The 26,003-nt window shown below is 39.6% G+C and overlaps 1 pseudogene; it reads left to right on the top strand.

Moving 5' to 3' along the window:
- The first annotated feature begins 23,093 nt into the window (after positions 1-23,093).
- On the top strand, positions 23,094-23,523 carry LOC118653318 (annotated as a pseudogene).
- Positions 23,524-26,003: the final 2,480 nt, after the last annotated feature.

The following is a 26,003-nucleotide window of genomic DNA, read 5'->3' as shown; positions in this document are numbered from 1 at the left end:
ATCTATTTATTCTGCCAATTACCATGAGGGTAATAATGACATCTCTAAATATAAATGTGGACTGCTCCACTTTTTCTTTCAGTTCTATCAACTTATCCTGTGTTAATTTTAAACTCTGTTATTAAGTACATTCTTTTAGTTTTTAAAAATATCTTATTGCTTGGCTGGCATAGCTCAGTGCTTAAGTATCGACCTGTGAATCAGGAGGTCATGGTTCAATTCCCAGTCAGGACACATGCCCTGGGTTGCAGGCTTGATCCCCAGAAGGGGGCATGCAGGAGGCAACCAATCAATTATTCTCTCTCATCATTGATGTTTCTCTCTCCCTCTCTCTTCCTCTTTCTTCCTCTCTGAAATAAATAAAATTATATATTTAAAATATATATCTTATTTATGAATTACTCCCTTTATCATTATGAAGTGTCCCTCTTTGTCCCTATCAATGCTCTTTGTATTGAAGTCTAATCCATTTCTGCCCTTTTGTGATTAGTAAATCTGTATTTTCATGCTATATATATTTTCCATTTATTTATTTATTTATTTATTTATTTATTTATTTATTAATCCTCACCCAAGGATACTTTTCTATTGATTTTTAGAGAGAGTAGAGGGGAGGGGGAGTGACAGACGGAGAGAAACATCGATATGAGAGAGACACCTTGATTGGTTGCCTTCTGCAGGAGTCCGTACAGAGGAGGGGATAGAGCCTGCAACCAAGTTAAATACCCTTGACCTGAATCAAACCAGTCCAAGGGCCAATACTCTATCCACTGAGCCAAACAGGCTGGGGCTCCATCCTTTTATTTTAAATCTTTGCCTGAGTTTCTTGTAGACTGCATATGTATTTATGAACCATTAACATTAACAGGATCAGTTAGATGTTAAAATGTTGGTTTTAAGCTTACTTATTTGTTTTATTTCTCTTCAATTTTCCTTTATTGGTTTTATTCCTTTCTCATTTTCTCTTTGTTCATAGCATTTCACGTAATCTCTTCTGTTGTATTATTTTTATCTCATCATTTATTGTTTTAGGCTTTATAATAATCATCTTGAGCTGTCTAATCATCACAGTCTACCTTCAATTAAGAGTGTACCATTTAACTTGTCATGATCCAACACTTCTTTTGTGCAATTTTTATTTCATTTTACTTTTACATTTTATAAACTATCATCATCAAAGTCATTCCCTTTCTTTGTGGACTATAATTGTATTCATATTAGATAGCATAATATTATCTTAAAAGGTACTGAACACTTGTTAATTTATTCCTTTTTTTTTCTTTGTGCTCCAGTTTGAATAGCTTTTGGCTTACTGGTCAGCTAATAATAGAGAAATGCTTATCCTGACCCGTCCCTTTACATCTCTGCCGTAGCCTTCACTTTCAGTTGTCACAGAGCATGAAATTTACCCGGAAGTGGAAGCTTAGGATCTTCTCAGGTAATGTTCAGTCCTAGTCATGTGCATGGTTTTTGAAACTCTCTAGTGTATGTGGGAGCTTTTAAAAGCCCTTATTCCTCCATGTATCTCCATCCCCTGACTTTCCCTTCCCAGGTTTTTTAGTTTGTGGGTTGCTGTACCATTATTATCGCTTGTCTCAGGTAGCTATATCTGGTATATGTGCCTTTAAATGTTTTCAATAAATGCTATGTGGGAGATTGCTCCAGCTCCAAGAAAGTGCCAAAGCAGGAGAGAAACAAAAGCAAACTTCTCTGCCAACCTCTTAGAAATTTGGCAGACAGATAAAAAAATAACCATCACCACAATTCTTTGGGAGCAAGGTTTGCTTTGCCTCTCTGCACCAGCAATCTGTACCAGGAATGCAATCCTCCCTCCCCAGGTCTCCACCAAACTAGGAAGTGATGAGTGATAGCAGATGAGTTAAAATGTCACAATTATCTCTTACTGAGATGTAGGAGATTCTTTTTTTTTCTGTTTTCACTTAGCATTCCATTGGTTGTAGGTTTTTAGTTAGAATACAGAGTTCTAAAAAAAGGAGATTCTGTAAGTTTCTGCCAGTTTAATTGTTGCTTTAGTGAATGGACAGAATTTTGAAATTCCTTACTCTGCCATTTCCAGTGTTAAAACCTCTAGAGCTTCCCTAGATGGTTTGGCTCAGTGACTAGAGTTTTGGCCTATGTTCTGAAGGGTCCTGGGTTTGATTCTGGTCAAGGGCATATGCCTGGGTTGCAGACTTAGTCTCCAGTAGGGGGCGTGCAGGAGGCAGCCAATCAATGATTCTCATCATTGATGTTTCTATCTGCCCTTCTCTCTTCCTCTCAGAAATCAATAAAAATATTTTTTAAAAGAAGATGTGGCTACCATTTTGACCCTTGAAATGGACCTGGCAATTGGAGCCCCCCCCCCATGTTCTCATCCCCCTTCTCTGGAATGTGTGCTCCACTTTCCTTCCCCACTCCCAGACGCTGCCTCTAGGACAGTGATGACGAACCTATGACATGCATGTCAAAGGTGACACGCGAACTTATTTTTGTGGTTGATTTTTCTTTGTTAAATGGCATTTAAATATATACAATAAATGTCAAAAATATAAATCTTTGTTTTACTATGGTTGCAAATACCAAAAAATTCCTATATGTGACACAGCACCAGAGTTAAGTTAGGGTTTTTCAAAATGCTGACATGCTGAGCTCAAAAGGTTGGCTATTACTGCTATAGGATATAGCCCGAGACTGTAGCAGTAAGGTGCTGAGACAATATAGATTGGGTACATGATTAAACACAGTGAAGGCCTCTTATGTGCATAAATGAACACAGTGTAGATCCCCTTTGTACATAACTGAATTCAGTTAAGGCACTGTATAAACTTTTAAGATTTAGTGGGTGGGTGCAGAAAACTATTGTTTATGCAGGTGCCTACACAAGTGTTGTAAGTCCCCTTGCTTATTAAAACGGACAGAAAAGGACAAACACTGTATGGTTTCACTCATATGTGGGATATAGAACAAAAAATAAACTAACAAAAACCATAAAAAATTCATAAATAAACAGAATGGTGATTACCAGAGGAGAGGGGGTAAAAGGGGTCAAATATATGGTAATGGAAGGAAACTAGACTTTTGATGGTTAGCACATAATAGTGGACACAGACATTAACATTATATAACACAGATATATAATGTTAATTACCAATGCTATAATAATAATAATAATAATAATAATAATAATAATGTTACAAAAAACATTGCTACCTGCCAATCTGGAGTGGTCTGCTTTTTCTTTGGTCTCTCCCTGCCCTCTGCATAAGGGTGCCAGTTTTACATCACACCCCAGTAAATCAACAGGGGAAGAGTGGAAGAGAGGAGGGAGTGAGGGAGAGGGGTGGAGATAGAGAGGGAGGGGAAGACATAGAGGGAGATGGAGAAGGAGAGGGAGATGGAGAAGGAGAGAGAGATAGAGAAGGAGAGGGAGAGAGAGAGAACTTATTAAGCATTTCTATACCCAGGACTTCCACATACTAGAATAAATACAAAACCCTAAGAAACCAGAAATTTGACCAAAAGAATGGTTGTGCTATGTGAGATGGGCAGCAATAGGAGCCAATGTCCTTCAAGGGCTAAACAGTCTATTCAGGAGTATGTAGACCCTATAAATGTTCTTCTTTTTTTTTTTTTTTTTTTTTTTTAATCTGAGAAGCAAAGTAGGAGTAGACTATAGCATTTTGACAAGGCCAGTTTCAATAGATCACAATGATTATCTGAAAGAAATTATACTACATAATATATACACATGCATATACTATATAAGTTGGTCTTTAAAAGATGGTTGGGGTTGGAAGATAGAGAAATGCTATTTTATTAGGAGAAAAAGGCAACATCACAATAAATTCATTTTCATTAAAAGAGAGGTTCTTGGGTTTCTTTGGATATATTCCCAGAAGTGGGATCACTGGATCATAAGGCAGTTCCATTTTTAATTTTTTGAGGAAACTCCATGCTGCTTTCCACAGTGGCTGCACCAATCTGCATTACCACCCACACTGTACTAGGGTTCCCTTTTCTCCACATCCTAGCCAACACTTGTTGTTTGCTGATATATTGATGATAGCCATTCTGACAAGTGTGAGGTGTTATCTCATCGTGGTTTTAATTTGCATTGCTCTGCTGATTAGTGACTAATTTGAAATAATATATGCACCCCTATGTTCATTGCAGCATTATTTACACTCACCAAGATTTGGAAGGAGCCCAAATGCCCATCAATAAATGAATGAATAAAAAAATCTGTAGTACATTTACACAAAGGAATATTAATCGTCCACAAAAAAAAGAAAATATTACCTTTTGTGACAGCATGGATGGATCTGGAGAGTATTAAGCTCAGTGAAATAAGCCAGTCAGAGCATTACAAGTACTATATGATTTCACTTATATGTGAAATATATTGAAAAAAATAACAAAAAAATAGAAACAGATTCACAGATACAGAGAACAGACTGACAGCTGTCAGAGGGCAGCGGTTTGGAGGGCTGGGTGAAAAAGTGAAGCAAAAAAAAAAAAGAACTGGCAGACATAGACAACAATATGGTGATTACCAGAGGGAAAGGAAGTGGGGGAAGGTAGGAGAGGGTAAAGGAGGGATAAATGATGATTGAAGGAGACTTGACTTTGGGTAATGAACACACAATACAATATACAGATGATGTTATTATAGCACTAGAGGCCTGGTGCATGAAATTTGTGCTTGAGGGGGGGTCCCTCAGCACGGCCGGCACCCTCTTGCAATCCGGGACCCCTCAGGAGATGTTCAACTGCCAGTTTAGGCCCGATCCTTAAAAGGGCAGTCGGACATCCCTCTCACAATCCAGGACCACTGGCTCCTAATCACTCACCTGCCTGCCTGCCTGATCACCCCTAACCACTCTGCCTGCCTGCCTGCCTCATTGGCCCTAACCACTCGCCTGCCTGCTTGATTGCCCCTAACTGCTCACCTGCCTGCCTGGCTGATTGCCCCTAACTGCCTCTGCCTCGGCCCCTGCTGCCTCAGCTTCATCCAGGACATCCGGAAGGTCGTTTGGCTGTCTGATCTAATTAGCATATTACACTTTTATTATTATAGATTGTATAGCTGAAACCTATATAATTTTAGTAACCAATGTCACCTCAATAAACTCAATAGTGTTATTTTTTTAATGAGAGGTTCTCAAACTTTATCATGGATGATTATCAGAATCTTCTGAAGGGCTTTTTAAGTCACATACTCCTAGTCCGACCTACAAAGTTTCTGATTACATAGTGGTGTTCGTGTTGCTTGTATAAGGACCATATTTTGAGGACCACTGTATTAATGTTATGATTATTTGTGATGTGTGATGGAGGTGTTAGCTAATGCTACAGTGGTACTCGTTTTGCAACATAAATATGTTAAATTAATGATGTATACCTTAAACTTACACAATGTTATCTGTCATCTATATCTCAATAAAATATTATGAGTCTGGTCGGAATGTTAGCATTACATTGAAATAAAGTAAAGGTAAAATACAAGCTAGTATGTAATTAAAATTAAAAAAAGATCTGCATCTTTTATATTTGTTAAGATTGAAAAAAGTAAACTGTAATTTACATATTTTACGTTTATATTTGAGATGGCCATTCTACTATTTTGAAAATGTTTTTTAACGGATAGACAAAAGACCTGCTAAATATGACAACATAATCTTTTCTGTGGGTAGGTCATATCACATCCTGGACCTCATTTTCTTTATTATCCAGAATACCTGCTTTGTTTTCATCAAAGTTTCATTTTGAGAGTCAAATAAGACAGTGAGCTTTTTAAAATCTTTATAATGAAGAGAATGAACTAGATCCATGGTTTTTTCTCCAAAATTTCACCCAGATAAACCTTTTTTCCCGCCTGTTTCTTTCATGCAGCCTGTTATGAGCTGATTTGTTCCTCTCTTCTCCAAAATACATGTTTTAATTCTAACCTCCATTACCTCAGAATGTGACTCTATTTGAAGACAAGATTTTTTAAAATATATATATTTTTATTGATTTCAGAGAGAAAGGAAGAGGGAGAGAGAGATAGAAATGTCAATGATGAGAATCATTGATCAGCTGCCTCCTGCACGTCCCCTACTGAGGATCATGCCCGCAACCCAGGCACGTGCCTTGGCTGTAATTAAACTCAGAATCTTTCAGTCTGCAGGCCTATGCTCTATCCATAGAGCCAAACCTGCTAGGACTGAAGACAGGATTTTTAAAGTGATAATTTGGTTAAGATGGGGTAATTAAGGTGGACCCTCAATTGATATAACTATCCTATCTAATAAAGAGAAAATATGCTAATTGACCCTCATGCCATTGCAAAGATGGCAGCACCCACAGCCAATAAGGAGGGAATATGCTAATTGACTTCCCCACCCTCAAAGATGGTGGTGCCCACAGCCAATAAGGAGGGAATATGCTAATTGACTTCCCCACCCTCAAAGATGGCAATGCCCACAGCCACAAGATGGTGGTGCCCAGTCTCATAAGCCCCCCAGCTGCCCAGGACCAGCCCGAGGTGCAGGCAAGCCTCGGATGGCAGCTGCCCAGCCACCCAGGGCCACCTGAGGCTCAGGTAACCAGTGCCGGAGTCCAACCCCAGCAGGTCCAGGGGTTCCCAAAGGTGTAGACAGAGTCGGCGAAGAAGGAAGGACACGGAGACAACCTTCAGTTGATCAGCAGCCTAGCCAGGATCTCTAGCCAGGATCTCCAGCCAAGTTCTGGTCTGGATCTCCAGAGAGGTTCTGCTGTTTATTGTTTTGTTACATCCGTATTTATACCAGTTGATTTTAATCCTGTCAATTTCTATTACAAAGGTTAGGGCGTTTCTTATCTCCATTCCAGGGAGTAAAGATTATGTAGCTTAAGCATGATTGTTTGTAGTGATTAACTACCCGCCTGGCACTTAGTTAAGGAGTTTCATCCCCTCCCTGACTTCAGGGAAAAATTCCTACCTGGGGAAACAACCTTTCTAGGAGAGGCATCCCTTCCCTGACTTCAGGGAAAAATTCCTACCTGGGGAAACAACCTTTCTCGGAGAGGTGACCTTGGTTAAAACACACAGCGCTAAGGGGAACAAACATATTAAGAACAGTATGCTATATACACCAGGTCCCTTGAAACACATGCTGTGCAGATGTTTCTATCCTGCAGCGACTGTGTCAAGCAGCAAGGATGGACCGGCTTCTGGCAAATTCCCCCTTTTTTATTTTTTAAATGATAGCACATGCAAATCAGTGGCCACCTCTCAGATTGGGCCATTTAAAACTCAGAAGAAGGCTGGCAAGCAATGACAGTGAGCATAACCATAAACATAGTGGATGGAGTGCACAAGGAGCCCCATTCCTGTAGAAGGTTGCCAGCCTCTTCAGTCAAGGGATTTCAGCTGTCCTCAAGTTGTTGGTTTGATTGTCTTTGTTGGTCTGGCTAGCGGGCGGCGTCACTGGCGACAGGCTTCCTGAAGCGTCAGCAAGTTGAAGGGCTGCATCAAAGGGTCCATCAGGGCCGTGGTTGATGGTGGTGTCGATGTCTGAGGAGAAGTAAGCTGTGCCCTCTGGATCCAGCTGATATGGAAAATGGAGGGTAGTAGAAAAAGAAGAGAAAGCAAAAGAACTACAAGGCATAGAAGTGTTTAGAAAAAAGAGGGAGAAGAAAGGGAAGAAGGCAGCATCCTGACACAGCCCTTTCCTTCAGCTTCCCCTTTCCCTGTGGTCCCAGGTAGAAATGGGAAACAAGTCCTGTTGCAGTGAGAGGGCAGCTGCTGTCAGCCAGTCTCTGTCTTTACCTGGGTCCTAATCTGAGCTGGGCATGGGAATCAGGAAGCAGCCATGGGGACAGGAGACCTTCCTCAGAAGGGGCGAGTGTTCAAGCCCCTGCACCATTGGGGAGGGGGGTCTGTGCCCCACCTTTGTTGCACCCCAAGTTTTCTCCTACTGGCCCCCGACTGTGCCTGTCTTAGGTTGCCCCACCCTGTGGAGTCTTACCCGTCGTTGACTACCAGCCATCTCTGGGCCAAGTAGGGTGATGTGAGGTTCAGTTTTGTCTCCTTGATAGCCTATGTCCCTCTGGCCTCCATGCCCAGCAACTGCCTTGGGATCCCCTTGCCTGCTGGCGGGGCTCTGGCATTGATCATAGGGAACTCAGGTTTCTTCTCTAGAGAGGGCCCAGCTTACGCCATTGGGCCAGAGACAGATCCATAATACCAGCCACCATGCGGCTTCAACCTCAGCATGAACAGAGAGCTCAGGCAACAGCTATGGGCAATTGGATTGTAAGAAGAGGGTCCCTCTTGACACAAGGGTAAGAGGGGCCAATACAGGACAAAGGAGAGTCCTGGAACAGGGCTTTCTCAGCCCAGGATGTCAGGCTCTTGGCCCAAGACAACTCCATGTATGGGGCATATACCAAACACCCCTAGTCATGGCATAAAAGGGAGATGCCCTTCCTGGAACAGTAGGGTAGGGAGATTCTAGAAAAGGCTGTGTTCAGGAAAGAAGGAGAAAGGCCAAAGAACCAGCAAACAAGTAGTTAGATTTTAAAAAAAGGAAAAAGGAAAGGAGATGTGGGGCAAAGCTGGGACATGTGGAAAGACAAAACGGAGGCACATGTGATCCTCCCAATGGACAGATTGTTCCAGCTCAGGTCTGCACATCTGCTGCAGACGGGCACTGGTCAGGTGTGCTATGATGAGGCAGAGATGGCGGGCGGTGAGACATAAGGTCGGACTAGGCGGTCTGGAATCCACACAGGTGAGTCTGCGTCCTGTGGAAATATACAAGCATATCCTCTCCCCTGGGTTAAAAGTACATCAGGTCCCTTCCAGGCTCCTGTAAGCAAGTCTCTCCATTTGACGAGGGCTTTAGGTTTAGTTAGATCAGGGTTCCAATGCCTGTACATCGGGGAATTTCCCTCAGAATCTACATTTAGTATATTAATTACAAATTGAGCATGTTGTAGAACATGATGAGGAGAGGAATATTTAAACTCATTTTCTTGTAATTTTTTAATTTGTGTTTTTAAAGTTTGGTGAGCCCTTTCTACTATTGCTTGGCCTTGAGGATTGTAGGATATTCCTGTAGTATGTGCGATGCCAAATGTAGAGCATAAGTTTTTAAAAGCTCTAGAGGTATAGGCAGGCCCATTGTCAGTTTTAAGTGCCCTTGGTATTCCTAGGTAGGAAAAGCATTGGAATAGATGTTGACTTACATCTTTAAAGGCTTCTCCTGTACGTGCAGAAGCAAGGATAACATGAGAAAAGGTATCAATACAAACATGCACATAGCAAAGTTTGCCAAAAGATGGGACATGAGTAATATCCATCTGCCATAAGTCACAGGGTCTAAGTCCTCTTGGATTAACTCCAGTAGCAGGGCTAGGAAAATGAGTAGAACAATGGCCGCAGTCACGCACAATACTTCGAGCAGCTTCTCTAGATATGTGATAATATAGACGGAGAGCAGAAGCATTTTGATGGTGAATGGCATGAGACCGCCGGGCTTCTTCTAGAGCTGTACAAACTACTGGGCGAGTTAGTAAATTCGCCTGATAATTTCCTTCGCTTAAGGGTCCTGGTAGGCAGGAATGAGCTCTAATATGTCCAATATAGAAAGCCTTTTCTCGTTTGTGAATGCAAGTTTGTAGCTGAGTTAACAAAGAGAAAATGGCTGTTCTTCCTTGTGGGAGAGAGGCGGTCTCAATATGAGGAAATAATTTAACTATATATTGAGAGTCAGTGTACAAGTTAAAGGGAACCTGTTGCAATTGTTCAAAAGCATAAATGACTGCCAAAAGCTCTGTTCTCTGAGCTGACGTCTCTAGAGTTTGTTGAACATGGGTTATTGAGTCAATGATTGTCACTGCCCTACCATTAGAGGAACCATCTGTGAATACTAAGGAGGCAGGAGGTGATAATGGTTCTTTTGAACATTTAATAGGAAATATAAACGGATGTAGGGAGAGAAATTGCAATATAGGTGATCTTGGCAAATGATGTAAAATTTGTCCTGGGAAGTTACCTATAGCAATTTCCACTCTTCTTCAAATTGTAATAGTGTGTCTAATTGTTCTCTTTTATAAGGTATTATTATCTCAGTAACTTCTCTTCCAAAGAGTTCGATACTGCGTCGTCTACCTTTGATAATGAGAGTGGCCACTAGGGAGGGATAGGGTGGTACAATCTTCCTAGGAGTGACAGGTAAATGTATCCATTCTAATGGTCCTTCCTGCCACAAGCATCCTGTAGGAGTATATTTAGTGGCTAGAATAATTAAGGCCCAAGATTTGGAATAATCTAGATACTGTAGTTGCTGTTTATTGATGGCCTGTTCTATTTTTGCTATAGCCTTTTCTCCTTCTACAGTTAATTGTCGGGGAGACTTAGGGTTAGAATCTCCCTTTAAAATGTCAAATAGAGGTTTTAAGTCAAGAGTGGTTATTTTTAGATATGGCCTGACCCAGTTGATATCACCTAATAGTTTCTGATAATCATTCAATGTGTTTAAATGATCTTTTCTTAATTGTAGAGGCTGATGGGTGATAGTAGAGGTATGTAATATTCTGCCTAAGTATGAAAAAGGAGGTTCAGTCTGAATCTTTTCTGGGGCTATTTTTAGACCATGTTCTTCTAAAGCAAGGATGGTCTGAGTAAGAATTTCCTGTAAAGTAGCCCGATCTTTATGAGCTAGTAAAATATCATCCATATAATGAATAAGATATAGATCTGAAAATTTCTTTCTAATAACTTGCAATGCCTGATCTACAAACTTTTGACATAATGTAGGACTATTTTTCATCCCTTGTGGGAGAACCTTCCATTGGTATCTCTGATAAGGCTGTTTAAAGTTTTCTGATGGTATGCTGAATTCGAATCTTTGACAATCAGCTGGGTGAAGAGGTATAGTGAAAAAACAATCCTGTAAGTCAATAACAACAACACAATACTCCTGTGGAATTGCCACAGGGGAGGGCAATCCAGGTTGTAAGGAGCCCATATCTTCCATGGTGGCATTTATGGCTCTTAGATCTTGCAAAAGTCTCCACTTGCCTGATTTCTTTCTTATTACAAATATGGGTGTGTTCCAGGGACTATTTGATGGCTCTATATGTCCCTCTGCTAATTGCTGATCAATTAATTGTTGGGCTGCTGATATTTTCTCAGATGTTAAGGGCCATTGCTCAACCCATACTGGTTGTGACGATTTCCAGACTATGGGATCAGCAGTCCTAAGGGCAATGGCCCCAATTACAGATCCTGTCGAGGAGTGTGAGGTATTACTTTCCTTTCCTAATCCCTTTCCTGGATTAAATCTCATGTCTAGCATCTGTGATGTTACTCTATCACTGGGGCTATATAATACAACTCCCATTTGAGACAAGATATCTCTTCCCCATAATGTAAAGGGGATAGTCGTAATTACATAGGGACAGAATGTTCCTGAATGTTGATCTTCATCAGTCCAAGTTAGAATCTGAGAACTCTTTTTTACATTAGATGCCTTGCCTAGTCCTACTAGGGAAGTGGAGGTGGTGTGCGTGGGCCATGAAGAGGGCCAATCCTTCCTGCTATGCAGGAAACATCTGCTCCTGTATCCAATAGACCTTCAATTGGTTTTCCCTGAATTTGTAAAATTTTTGTAGGTCTAGTAGCATGGATTTCTTGTATCCAAAATGCTGCATCACTAGATCCAAAGCCTCTGGCCCCTCTAGCTTCCTGGGTAACAGCTGTCCCTATTTTATGTATTGGTAACAGGATTAATTGGGCAATTCTCTGGTTGGGCTGAATCTGTATAGTTGTGGTGGGTGGGGAAAGTAAAATCTGTATTTCTCCTGTGTAGTCTGCATCAACAACTCCTGGGATGACTAAGATCCCCTGTAACGAGGTGGAGCTCCGTCCTAATATTAAACCTACAGTTCCCTCAGGCAGTGGCCCAGACACTCCTGTAGGAATGGCTGCTACTGGCGAGTCTGGGGTTAGTACTGCATGGGTGGTTGAGTGGAGGTCCAATCCTGCACTGCCTGGGGTTGCCCTGAAGAGGTCACTGACTGATCGAAATTTGCAAAGGGGTTGAAGGTTGATGCCCCTATTATTGCAGGGGCCTGGGGCTGGCCCCTTCTCAAGTTTCCCGATTGAGGTGATGGGATATAACCTCCTTGGGAGCTATTTGTAGAGTTTAAAGGCCGACCATTTTTATGGTATTTTGATCTACATTCCTTTGCCCAATGGAATCCTTTCTGACATCGGGGACAAACGGTTTTTGGAGGATTAATATTATTCCCTAATGTATTTCCAGGCTGTCGAGGAGCTTGCCATCTGGCCTGAGTATTATTATTTTTATTTGGGCATTCTCTGCTAAAGTGCCCAGATAAGCCACAAGAGTAGCAGTTCATATTTCTTTTATTACCTGTAGTATTGCTGGCTTGTCCTATAGCCTGTACATATTGAGGGTATGTCTCCCCTTTGAGAGCTGCAGCTATAGCTACACCCTGTATAAATGCTGGACTTACATCAGCACACTGTTTTATAAAATCATTTATAGTTCCTGTTCTGGGAATCGGCCTTAATAAAGCCTGACAGGTATTATTAGCATTTTCAAAAGCCAGTTGTTTGATTAGGATATCGGCTGCCTCTTTGTTATTGATTACTCTCTTGACTGCCTGCATGAGGCGAGAAAGGAAATCCTGATATGGTTCCTCGACCTTCTGTTTAACCTCTGTAAGGGTGGTGGTTTTTCCTGCTGTATAAGGTAGGGATTTCCAGGCACTTACTGCACAACTGGTTACTTTGGTAAGTGCCTCTGTGGGCATATTCATTTGCTCCTCAGCCGTGTTAAAATCACCTTCTCCTAATATCATGTCTAGGGTTATTCTTTTTCTGGTTTTTTCGCTAGTGGCTACAGCTTTCTTAGCAAGATCTTCATATTCAGTTTTCCATAATAAGTAATCGCCTCCTGAGAGACAGGATTTACAAACCTGTGACCAATCATAAGGAGTCATCCATTTACTGGCTAGGGTTTCTACCAAGGTTTGTGTGTAAAGAGCTAGAGGTCCATATTCAGAGCAGGCCAATTTTAATTCTTTAAGTACTTTGTAAGGTATAGGCTCCGAGGTGGGGTTTCTATTCCCACCAGACTCATTCTCATATGTAACTGGGAAGCAGAGTGAGAATTCAAGATCCCAGGGCAGGCCAAGGCTTGCGCTGCCGGGCGTGGCAGCAGCAGAGGTGTGATGGGGGCATCACCTTCCCCTGATCGCCGGTCACCTCCCATCCCTGAGGCCTCCTGGACTGTGAGAAGGGGCAGGCTGGGCTGAGGGACCCCCCTCCAGTGCTTGAATTTTCATGCACCGGGCCTCTAGCTGTTTTATATAAAAAGAGATTCAGACACTGAAATGTACAGAGGTAAGGCACAAGGAGATGACCATTAACAAGCCAAGGAGAAAAGCCTATGAAACCAACCCTGCAGACTCCTTGATGTCAGACTTCTGAACTCCAGAATTGTGGGAAAATAAACTTTGTTGTTTAAGCCACCATGTCTGTGATACTACCTTATGGCAGCCCTAGTAAGCTAACACACAATCAAACCTAATTTATAAATAACTGCATGCATGACAGAGTCATTGTGCTACTGGATCTTACAAACTAGTTGGGGAGATGATCAAATAAGCAATCACAATTAAACATTAGAACCTGACATCGCCCTAGCCAGTTTCGCTCAGTGGATAGAGCCTGTGTACTGAAGGAACCCGGGTATGGTTCCAGGCAAGGACATGTACCTCAGATGCAGGCTCCTCCTGGCCTTTGCCTTAGTCGAGGTGCGTGCAGGAGGCAACCAATGGATGTGTTTCTCTCTGTCTTTCCCTCTCTCTTCCATTCACTCCAAAAATCAATGGAAAAAACAATTTATTTTTAATCCTTGGGTGAGTATTTAAAAACAAAACAAAACAAAAAAACACCTGACATCTAAGTCCTTGATTTATATTTTGAACTTACAGAAATGACTAAATTTTAAAGCTGCCATTAGAGCTACCTTAATAAAGATAAAAAGCAAGATAATATGGGAATGCATAGCAGAAACAATCATGCTAAATGTTTGAAATAAAAGAATGAGTAAAGGGTTGAGGTGAAGAAAAAAAGGAAGGAAAAAAATAGGAAGGGACAATTCCAGGAACTCTTTAAGGTTTATTACTACATGTATATTCTATGATTCTACATAATAATCTAAGAAAACTGTACATTAAATAATTGAGTTTGGAGTTGTAGACTTATCAATCATTTATATATAAATTTCCAGCTTATTGAGATACAATTAGCATACAACATTGTTTAACTTTAAGTTGTATAAGATAATAATTTGATATATGTATATATGTGAAATTATTACAATACGTTTAATTAACATCCAACACCTCACATAGTTACAATATTTTTTCTTGTGATGAGAACTCTTAAGATATACTCTCTCAGCAACTTTTAAATATGCAAACCACTATTGCTAACTGTAGTTGACATGCTGTACATTCTGTACATTGTATCCCCAGGATTTATTTATTCTATAATTGGAAGATTGTGCTTTTTAATAACCTTTATCCATTTCCCCCACCTGCACCACGCACTTCTGATAAGTAATCTGTTCTCTGTTTCTATGACTTTGTGGGTTGTTTTTTTTAGATTCCACACATATGTAAGATTATGCAGTATTGGTTTATCTTTGTCTGACTTATTTCCCTTAGCATAATACCCTCAAGGACCATGCATGTTGTCACAAATGGTAGGAATTCCTTTTTTAATGGCTGAATTATATATATGTTAATTTTCTTTATCCATGCATCTGTTAATGGACACAGGTTGTTTCCATATCTTGGCAATTACAAATGATGCTGAAATGAACATGGGGATGCAGATATCTCTTTGAATTAGTGATTTTGTTTCCTTCTGAATATATACCCAGAAGTAAATATAGTATCATATAGTAGTGCATCATATAGTAGTGCTATTTTTAGTTATTTGAGGAGCCTCCATACTGTTTTCCACAGTGGTTGCACCAATTACATTTATAGACTTATTGAGAAATTAACATTCACAGTGAACATAATTTTTGTTGGCTGAAGGCGATTATGGGTGACTTATGGAATTTTCACTGTTATCTAGATAATTCGAAGTCATATAGCTACTTGAACAGAAAATTTAATCTTCTTCCAGTGCTCCCTGCTCCCTGACAACATTTCAAAACATTTACCTAGTAAATCACCCAAAGAAATACTTACATATTTCAGGCAGGGTGTTTAATTAGCACATGGCTGAAAATATGATTTTCATTAACAAGAGATTCTCTTCCTCTTCAAACTTAGCTAGGATGCATTTAGAAAGTTCTTCTGGATGTGGATTTCAAAATAATTTGTCCTTGGGGAAACTGTCAAGTATTTTTTGAGAGAAATTGAATAAGCAATTTTTTTTAAACGCACAAAGACATTTCCCCCAATTAATGTCTGCTGTCTGGAAGTGCTATGCAGTTCAAGGAGTTGACTTCACTGTACTCTTTTATGTTTGAATACCTTAATCAAACTATCTGTCATAATGGTAGAATGTCATCTGAAATCCTTCTTCATGATGTAATTGTTACTAAATCCTGGAAACAAAGTTCAAAATGTATTAAGGATATGACTTTACATTATTTAAAAAGAGGGTCCCCAGCCAGTGTGGCTCAGTAGTTGAGGGTTGACCCTTGAACCAGGAGGTCACAATTTGATTCCTGGTCACAGCACATGCCTAGGTTGTGGGCTCAATCCCTAGTAGGGGGCGTGCAGGAGACAACAAATCAATGATTCTCTCTCATCATTGATGTTTCTATAGCTCACTCTCTCTCTCTCCCTTCCTCGCTCTTAAATCAATTTTAAAAACTTTTTTTAAAAGAGAGTAATTAATAGGTGTAAATCCTTCCAGGAAGTATCTATGGAATGCCATTTTTGTCAAAGCTTCTTTTTTATAGGAGCTCATACTGAATTATGCATGACAAAAACAGAATTTGTAGAAGAAATCAGATTAAAATATGTCTTACAAGATTAGATTTTCTACTTTAAGTTTTTATGTTAGATTTTATAAATAATTAATGAGAACAGTGCCTCCTACTGGCAGTTACCTAATTGATACAACACATTTATCACAAACATCATTGTTTGGATTAAAACATGAATCCAATCAATGCCAATACCAGACATTGTTATGTATTGAACAGGCAGACAAAGTCATAATCCTAATTTAGCTCATAGTTTGACAACATGGTTTCTTAAGTATAAGTAAACAAATGCAATATACAGTGTATAAATGTTAGAGTGGGGTACATAGAAAAGGTACCTAGCCTAAATTGTAGAAAGTGGTACCTGATCTGAAAACTAAGAGGTGGTGAGATTCAACCCAAATGGAAGATTGTGTGTGTGTGTGTGTGTGTGTGTGTGTGTGTGTGTGTTGTTATAATTACATAGTTGTAACTATATAGTCATAGCTAGACCATTATAGTTATGTAATTGTTATATATATATATATAATATGTGTGTATGTGTGTCGATAGATGAAAGAGCAGGAATTCATTTGCATATATATAAATATCAACCCTACTTATCAAGATAAGTTAGAATTTGCTGCAGTAAAAAATTATCTCAAAATCTTAGTACATAAAACCACAAAAATTTATTTTTCATTCATAGTACAGTGTGAACTGCCAAGGGCTCTTGTTCATTGTAATTACTCAGGACTTATTCTAACAGAGATACTCCTCAACATATGCTTTCACAATTTCTGCAGTAAAGGAAGAACTGGGCTGGAGAGTTGATTTTCAGCTTAATAGTGACATGTGTCATGTCCATTCATATTTGATTAGCCACAGCAAGTCATGTGGCTTTATAACCTCAAGGGGCAGGAGAAGTGAAGTCCTACCATAAGCCAGATCTTAAAGCACTTGATAACATGAACAGTAGTATTGACAGTAGTTCACTGATATCAAACATATTCTTTTTAATTAAAGTATAGTTGGCATACAAAATTATATTGGTTTCAGGTGTACAATGTATTCTCTATATTTTATTCAGTATGAGATAACCACATTAGAAATCAGAAAGGAATGGTAGTTCTACTGAATTTTAAAATTATTTTAACTTTATACTATTTGGCACATTCAAGGAACAGTATATGTTATGAGGGAAAGGTTAGATTGGGGTTCAAAAAAATAGCAGTTTTAATACTGGTTCTCCCACACATTTTCTGGATATCTTCAAGGAATTCAGTTATACTCCACAAATAGTAAAGTAAAACTTTCAATGATGATTATTTTCTACATTATATGGGAAATGTTACATATTCTGAGTTTGCTTCTGGGCATATCCATAAAAGAATTAAAAAGGCACCAGATTATTGGTGTACCTTGATAAAATTAAACATGAAAATTGGAATCTATATATGCCAGGAAACTTATTTGTTACATATTCTCATACTTTCCTCTTTTAAGGTAAATTTGAAGAATGAAAATGTAAGCTTGTTTCACTTATGAGTATTTTTAGTCTTTAAACACAATGCTACACAAACAGTATTCTATTTTTTTTCTAGTAAATCATATATTTTGTATTATGATATGTGAAAAATATTCTTATTTAGTTGATTATATAAACATCTCTATGTATCAAACTTAGAACATGTAAAAACAGCAAAGATTAAATTAATTAATGCATTCTTAATCTGAATTTAAATTTATTATACAATATCCATAGGGTATCCACTTCTGAAATGGTGGAGTGAGAAGCTTTGCAGACCTGCTCTCCAGAGAGAAGTTCCAGAATTGATAAAAATTGTAATACAACAGACATTGCCTGGGTTGGGGGCTCAATCCCCAGTGTGGGGCATGCAAGAGACAACTCGATCAACAATTCTCTCTCATCATTGATGTTTCTATCTCTCTCTCCCTCTCCCTTCCTCTCTGAAATCAATACAAATATATATATTTTAAAATACAACAGACATTTAAGCTCTCTAGAAATTGTCTATAGGGCATTCAGCAAATAAATATTTATATAAGAAAGTCTTCAATCACAGTGAGAGTCTGTGACTGGAACTCCAATTCACTCACATTTCACATAAATCTATAGTAATAAAAGCCTAAGCAACCATCACAACCAAATGGATGACCGAACAGGCTACGTAGGGCAACTAGGCCAGCAGGGGAATTAGTGAAGGACAACCAAATGACTGAGCAGCAGGCTGTGTGGGGCAACCAGTCCGGCAGGAGGGGTAGTAAGGGGTGACAAAACAACCAAACAGCAGGCTGTGTGGGGCAACCAGGCCTGCAAGAGGGGCAGTTGGAGGCGACCAGGCTGGCGGGGGGGGGGGCAGTGAGGGGCAACCAATAACCTGAGCAGCAGGCTGCGTAGGGCGACCAGGTCCACAGGAAGGGCAGTTTGTGGCAACCAGGATGGCAGAGGGGGTCAGTGAGGGGCAACCAAGCAGGCAGGGGGGCAGTAAGGGGTGACCAGGCTGGCAGGGGGGGCAGTTAGGGGCAATCAGGCAGGCAAGTGAGCAGTTAGGAGCCAGCAGTCCTGGATTGTGAGAGGGATGTCCGACTGCCGGTTTAGGCCCAATCTTCAGGCAGTTGGATATCCCCCGAGGGGTCCCGGATTGGAGAGGGTGCAGGCTGGGCTGAGGGAACCCACCCTCCATGGACAAATTCCATGCACCGGGTCTCTAGTTGAATTATAAAATACATGGCCCTTTGTGTCTGGCTTCTTTCAGTTAGCATAATGTTTTCAAGGTTCATTCTTATTGTGATTTTTATCAGTAACTCATTGTTTTATGGCTGAATAATACTCCATTTTATGGATATGCCATTTTGTTTATCCATTAATGAGTTGATGAACATTTAGATTATTTATACTTTTAGCTATTATAAATAATGCTGTCATGAATATTCATATGCAAGTTTTTGTGGGAAGATATATTTTTCAATTCTCTTGGGTATATAACTAGAAACCTGAATTGTTGGGTCCTATGACTATGTTTAATTTTTATGGCTTATGGTAATGGCTACATTTAACTTTTTAAGCACCTGTTAAACTCTTTTCAATAGCAGCTGCACAATTTTACATCCCCAAGAATAAGGTACTGTATTAGGGTTTCTGTTTCTATACATACTCGCCAGCAAATGTTAATTATTGTGATTAAAAAAAAAATTGAGAGGCTATGAAATGGTATCTCACTGTGGTTTTGATTTGCATTTCCCTACCAAACCAACTAATTATTTGGATCTAGTAAACATGCCCCTGGTAGATTTTTCTGTAATTGTTGAACATTTGTAAATCTTCTTTGGAGAAATGCTTATTTATGTCCTTTGCAAATTTTTACTTGGGTTGTTTGCATTTATTGTTGCATATTCTAGAAAAAAAGATCCTTTTCAGATGTATAATTAGCAAATATTTACTCTCATTTTGTAGGCTGTCTTTTCATGTTCCTAATAGTGTGCTTTGGTACATAAATATTTTTAATTTGGGTGAAATTCAATTCCTTTTTTATTGCTTCTGTTTTGGGTATCATATTTAAGAAATCATTGCCTAAACAAAGATTTTAAAGATTTGCACCTGTGTTTTTTCTTGAGTTTTATAATTTCTGTTCTTAATTTATGTCTGATCATTTTTAAATTATTTTATTTATGGAGTTAGGTGTCCAAATTCATTATTTTGCATGTGACTATCCAGTTATCCCAGTACCATTTGTTGAAGACTACCATATTCTTTTCTTATTGAACACTGTTGTCATAAATAAATTGACCAAAGATAGAATGTTCATTTTTATAGACTCTCAATTATTTATTATTGATTTATATGTCTATCCTTACCAATACCACACTGTTTTGGTTAGTTTTGTATTAAATTTTGAAATCAGGAAATGGGAATCCTCCAAGTTTGTTCTTCTTTTCAAGATTGTTTTGGCTTTCGGGGTCCCTGGCAATTCTTTTGAATGTTAGCATCTGCTTCTCATTTCTGAAAAAAATATAGAATTTGGAATTTTGGCAGGAACCCTACTAGATCTGTAGATGAATTGCTGATTGGTATCATGTGAATAATATAATTCTTCTAACCTATGAACACCTGGTGGTTTTCCATTTCTTTAGCACTTCTTTAACTGATTTCGACAAGGTTTTGTTGCTTTTGAAGCATAGTAACCTCCATCTTGTATAAAAACTGCTGTTTGAAATTCTCTGCTATTGTTAGATAGTCCCTTGTTCTGTAAACTCTGCCATTTTTAGACAGTCTCTTTTTTATTTCTTTATTGATTAAGGTATTACATATCTGTCTTTATCCCCCCATTACCCCCCGACCCCCATTCATGCCCTCACCCCCTGTTGTCTGTGTCCATTGGTTAGGCTTATATGCATGCATACAAATCCTTTGGTTGATCTCTCCCCCTTACCCCCACCCTCCCCTACCTTCCCTCTGACAGTCTCTTATTCTGTAGAATAACTGTTTTAGTTTGAATAATATAAAAAGATAAAAACTTAACTGTCTGACCTTGCAAGCTAGCCATCTAACGTAATGGACTAATACTGATAATAATTCCCATATTCTTATGCCAAATGTTTGTTCTTTTTTTAAAATAAATCCTTATTGTTCAGATTATTACAGTTCCTCTTTTTCTCCCACATAGTTCTCCTCCACCTGGTTCCGACCCCACCCCATGAACTTACCCCCCCCCACTGTCCTCGTCCATAGGTATAAGATTTTTGTCCAATCTCTTCCCACATCCCCCACACCCCCTCCCCCCTGAGAGTTGTCAGTCCACTCCCTTTCTGTGCCGCTGATTCTATTATATTCACCAGTTTATTCTGTTCATCAGATTTTTTATTCACTTGATTTTTAGATTCACTTGTTGATAGATATGTATTTGTTGTCACTTTGGTGTTCATTATTTTTATCTTTACCTTTTTCTTCTTCTTCCTCTTCTTAAATAGTACCCTTCAGTATTTCATATAATGCTGGTTTGGTGGTGATGAACTCCTTTAGCTTTTTCTTATCTGTGAAGCTCTTTATCTGACATACAGTTCTAAATGATAGCTTTGCTGGGTAGAGTAATCTTGGTTGTAGGTTCTTGCTATTCAACACTTTGAATATTTCTTGATACTCCCTTTTGGCCTGCATTGTTTCTGTTGAGAAATAAGCTGACAGTCATATGGATACTCCCTTGTAGGTAACTAACTGTTTTTCTCTTGTTTCTTTTAAGATTCTCTCTTTGTCTTTTGCCCTTGGCATTTTAATTATGATGTGTCTTGGTGTGGTCCTCTTTGGATTCCTCTTGTTTGAGGTTCCCTGCTCTTCCTGGACTTGTAAGTCTATTTCTTTCACCAGGTAGGGGAAGTTTTCTGTCATTATTTCTTCAAGTAGGTTTTCAATATCTTGCTCTCTCTCTTCTTCTGGTACCCCCATAATTCAGATGTTGATACTCTTGAAGTTGTCCCAGAGGCTCCTTATGCTATCTTCTTATATTTGGATTATTTTTTCTTTTTGTTTTCCTGGTTGGGTGTTTTTTTGCTTCTTCGTATTTCAAATCTTTGAGTTGATTCTTGGGAGCATCTAGTTTGCTGTTGGATCTCTCTATATTATTCTTTATTTCTGTCACTGTATGCTTAATTTCTGATTGGTCCTTTTTCATATCCTTGAGGGTCTCACTAAGTTTCTCAGAGGTTTCTAGAATATTCTTGAGTAACCTTATAATCGTGGTTTTGAACTTTATATTCAGTAGTTTTCTTTCCTCAATTTCTTTCATTTGTAACATGTTTCTTTGTCTTCGCATTTTGGCTGTTTCCCTGTGTTGATAGAGTGGCCTTGTGTGCTAGGTATCCTATAGGGCCCAGTGGCTCAGCCTACCCAATTACTAGAGGTGGACACTCTTGGTGCACTCTTTGTGGGCTGTGTGCACAGTCTTGTTGTAGTTAAGCCTTAATTGCTGTTGGTATTACTGGGAGGAATTGACCTCCAGGCCAATTGGCTGTGAGGATCAGCTGTGTCGACAATGGTAGAACTGCTGTGCTGGAGACATCCTTATGTGGCAGGACTTGTTTTAGTGGGGCTTTGGTGCTCACTGAGTCTGCCCCTTGAGTGTGTTGCTTATGGATGTGAAGAGTTGTAATCTGGTATGGTCTCATACTGACCACCGGGTACACTGGCTCTTGGATCTCCAAGGCGGTGCAAAGTCAGCCACTGCCTGAGGCCACCCAGCAGGAGCTACAGAGAGATCTGCAGATTCTTCCTCTTTCTTTGGGGTTTGGATGTTCCCAGATGAGGCCCAGTTGTGAAGCAATGCAGGCTGCTGCTGCTGGGCCTTAAGCCTTCTTTGGGAAGCTTTGGAGCTCTCTGACCCAGCTGCAGTTTGTTAGGTTTTAGGTTGCAAAAGGACATGCCATTCATATGCAATAGTCTCTGCTCACAGCTTGGGTGGGGTTGTAAATTGGGTGGGTGGGGGGGTCTCAGGGAATCACTAGGGTGGAGCAAACAGCAATAGCTGCCAGTCAGCCATGCCCCAAAGGGGTCCCCAGGTCTCTGTGTCCCACAGCCCCATGCAGGAACAATGATCACTGTGAGCACCTCTGAGAGAAAGCTGCCCTCGTGTTCTGGCCCAATGCCAGATAGTCCAGTTTCTCCCTGTATGAGTCTGGGTCCCAGAGTCTCACCTAGAACTGGAGTTCAGAGCAGTTGGGAGCTTCTGTCTCTCTCCAGATTGAAAAAGGCAACAGTGCACCTAGTTGTCAGCCTGTTTCACATGCGCCTCCACACCTCCACACCTCCGAACCTCCTACCAGTCTCAATGCACTTTTTTCTTTCCTTCTAGTTGTAGAGCTTCCACTCAGCCAGCTTTCCCGTGGTTTTGGGTGATATCTGTTTTGTCCTTTAGTTGTAGTTTTGATGTGGTTGTGAGAGGCAGCAACCACAGGTGTTTACCTATGCTGCCATCTTGGCTGTTCCTCCAAATGTTTGTTCTTTATGTATCCAAGATTACAAACTGTCTGTAACAATAACTCACACAGACCGGGCTTGAGAGCTATTTGCAGAGTGAGCTAAAGATGAATACCAGAGGACTTGGATCTCAGGTAAAGGACAGTATTCCAGTTACTGAACTATCAGCAAGTGGACCTTTTGAAAGTCATGATGTTCTTCAAAAGGTTTTTTCTTGTGTGAAAAATGAACTTTTGCCCAGTCATCCTCTTGAATTATTAGAAAAAAATTTCTAGCTCAACCAAGATAAAATGAATTTTTCCACACTGAGAAACATCCAGGGTCTATTTGCTCCAATAAAATTGCAAATGGAATTCAAGGCAGTGCAACAGGTTCAGCATCTTCCATTTCTTCCAAGTTCAAACCTTTCACTGGATATTTTGAGGGGTAATGTTGAGACTATTGGATTTGAAGATATTCTTAATGACCCATAACAAATGAACTAATGGGATGGGAGAACCACACTTGATGGTGGAATATAAACTTGGTTTACTGTAATGCAGTGAGCTGGCCATGGAAATGGAGGGGCTACACCTTGTCTTTTTACTATAACTTTATGTATACAACATTAAAAGTACTGATACATGGAGAAAAAAAACACAATAACTCACACAGAGTTCTTTGTAAAATCTGCTGACAAAGAAGCTCAAAAGGTATAAATACGAAAAACTTCCAGTGTGACTTTGCTCAGAGATTTGGAAGAAACACCTTCCTCTGGGCTGCGTGCAATAAACGACTCCTAATTAATTGGCTCATTAAAGCGTCATGTATCTCACTCGCTGATTTAAGATACAACATTTTCACTGCATAACTCTGAAACATTCTAAGTGGTCAAAGCCATTGTGTGATTTTTCAGGCCCTACCATAAACAACTACATAGGTTTAAACAGGCAGGCCTCATAAGGGGAATGCTGCCCACCCAGACTTGGCACAGCCAATGAATTACAGGCTCTGAGAAAAGTTTCAGTCAGTGACTCAGGTCTCTCTTGCCTTTCAAGCTCTTCTAGGTGTTCTCAGTGTATTGCAATCTCATAACATCTAGGTCTCTCTTTATCTGAATTAAGCTTTTGGCAAAGGTTTCTTCAGGTATTTCTGTCAAGGTCTCTTTATTAGGGGGAGAACAAGAAAACCTTGAAGGCACTCTTTCTCATTCTGATTTCAGTACTAAGAATATTTTCACGCCTAGCTTTCTGTCTCTTCCTTCCCATTGCCCCTGGGTCCATAAGCCAGCAGGAGCCTTATGTTTGGAGCTCCCTCAAGAGTGAGATCACACATTTGTCTGTGCAGAGCCACCTGAGCCTTGATCAGTGTGCCATTCCATGGGAAGGGGAATGTAACAGAGGAGTGTTAGTGTTTTCTGAGGTTTTATATCATCACAGTGCATATGTGATTAAAGATTTTACTATTCCATTTTGGCTTATTGCTTTCATTGGCTACTCTGACACCTGATAGATCAGCACCTTCCAGCTCAACTGAGCTCCTAACACCTCCTTGTTTAAAAGTATTCTTGAGTATTTTATTATTTTCTTTTTTTTATTAGTTAAGGTATTACAAATGTGTCCTCATCCCCCCCATTAACCCCCAACCTCCCCCACACACACACAAACTCAAGCTCCCATCCCCCTGTTGTCCATGTCCATTGGTTTGGCTTATATACATGTATACAAGTCCTTCGGTTGATGTCTTCCCCTTACCCCCGCCCTCCCCTACTTTCCTTCTGGGGATTGATAGCCTGATCGCTGTTTCTCAGTCTCTGGGTCTGTCCCTTTTCATCAGTCTATGTTGTTCTCTATAATCCACAAATGAGTGAGATCATGTGGTATTTATCTTTCTCTGACTGGCTTATTTCACTTAGCATAATGCTCTCCAGTTCCATCCATGCTGTTGCAAAAGGCAAGAGTTCCTTTTTTTTTTTTTTACCGCAGCATAGTATTCCATTGTGTATATGTACCACAGTTTTCTAATCCACTCATCTGCTGATGGGCACTTAGGCTGTTTCCAAATCTTAGCTATGGTGAATTGTGCTGCTATGAACATAGGGGTGCATATATCCTTTCTGATTGGCGTTTCTGGTTTCTTGGGATATATTCCTAGTAGTGGGATCACTGGGTCAAATGGGAGTTCCATTTTTAGTCTTCTGAGGTAGCTCCATACTGTTCTCCACAGTGGCTGCACCAGTCTGCATTCCCACCAGCAGTGCAGAAGGGTTCCTTTTTCTCCACATCCTCTCCAACACTTGATGTTTGTTGATTTGTTGATGATAGCCATTCTGACAGGTGTGAGATGATAACGCATTGTCGTTTTGATTTGCATCTCTCGTATAATTAGTGACTTTGAGCAGGATTTTATTATTTTCAATGCGGTTGTAAATGAGTTTGATTCCTTAAATTTATTTTTTGATTTTTTCATTGCTATTCCACAGAAATACAACTAATATTTACATGTGAATTCTGTGCTCTGCCAATTTGCTGAACTTGCTTATTAGCTTTACAAGTTTTTGTATGGATCCTTTAGGGTTTTCTATATATAAGATCATTAAATCTGCAAATAGATACACTTTCACTCCTTCCTTTTAGTCTGGAAGTGTATTATCTTATTTTTGCATAACTTTGTACAGCTATAACTTCCAGTGTATTATTAAGATAAGTGGGAAAAGCAGACATCTATATCTTGTTCTGGAATTTAGGGGGGAAACATTCATTTTTTTCACCATTAAGTGTAATGTTAACTGTGAGTTTTTCAAATGCCCTCCATCATGTTTTAATTCTAATTTAAATGATTTTTAACATGAAGAGGTGTTGAATTTTTCTCAAATGCTTTTTTCTGTTTCTATTAAGATGATTATGTAGCTTTTGCCTATATTCTATTTATATGGTGTTTTACATAAATTGATTTTCATATATAACATGAACTTTACATATTTGGGGTAAATTCTGCTTGGTCATGGTGTTCAATTCTTTTATATACTGCTATATTTG

This window comes from Myotis myotis, unplaced genomic scaffold (genome assembly GCF_014108235.1).
Source record: "Myotis myotis isolate mMyoMyo1 unplaced genomic scaffold, mMyoMyo1.p scaffold_m19_p_4, whole genome shotgun sequence".
NCBI lineage: Eukaryota > Metazoa > Chordata > Mammalia > Chiroptera > Vespertilionidae > Myotis > Myotis myotis.
The sequence above is the reverse complement of the archived record's forward strand: the minus strand, read 5'-3'. Positions and strand labels throughout refer to the sequence as shown.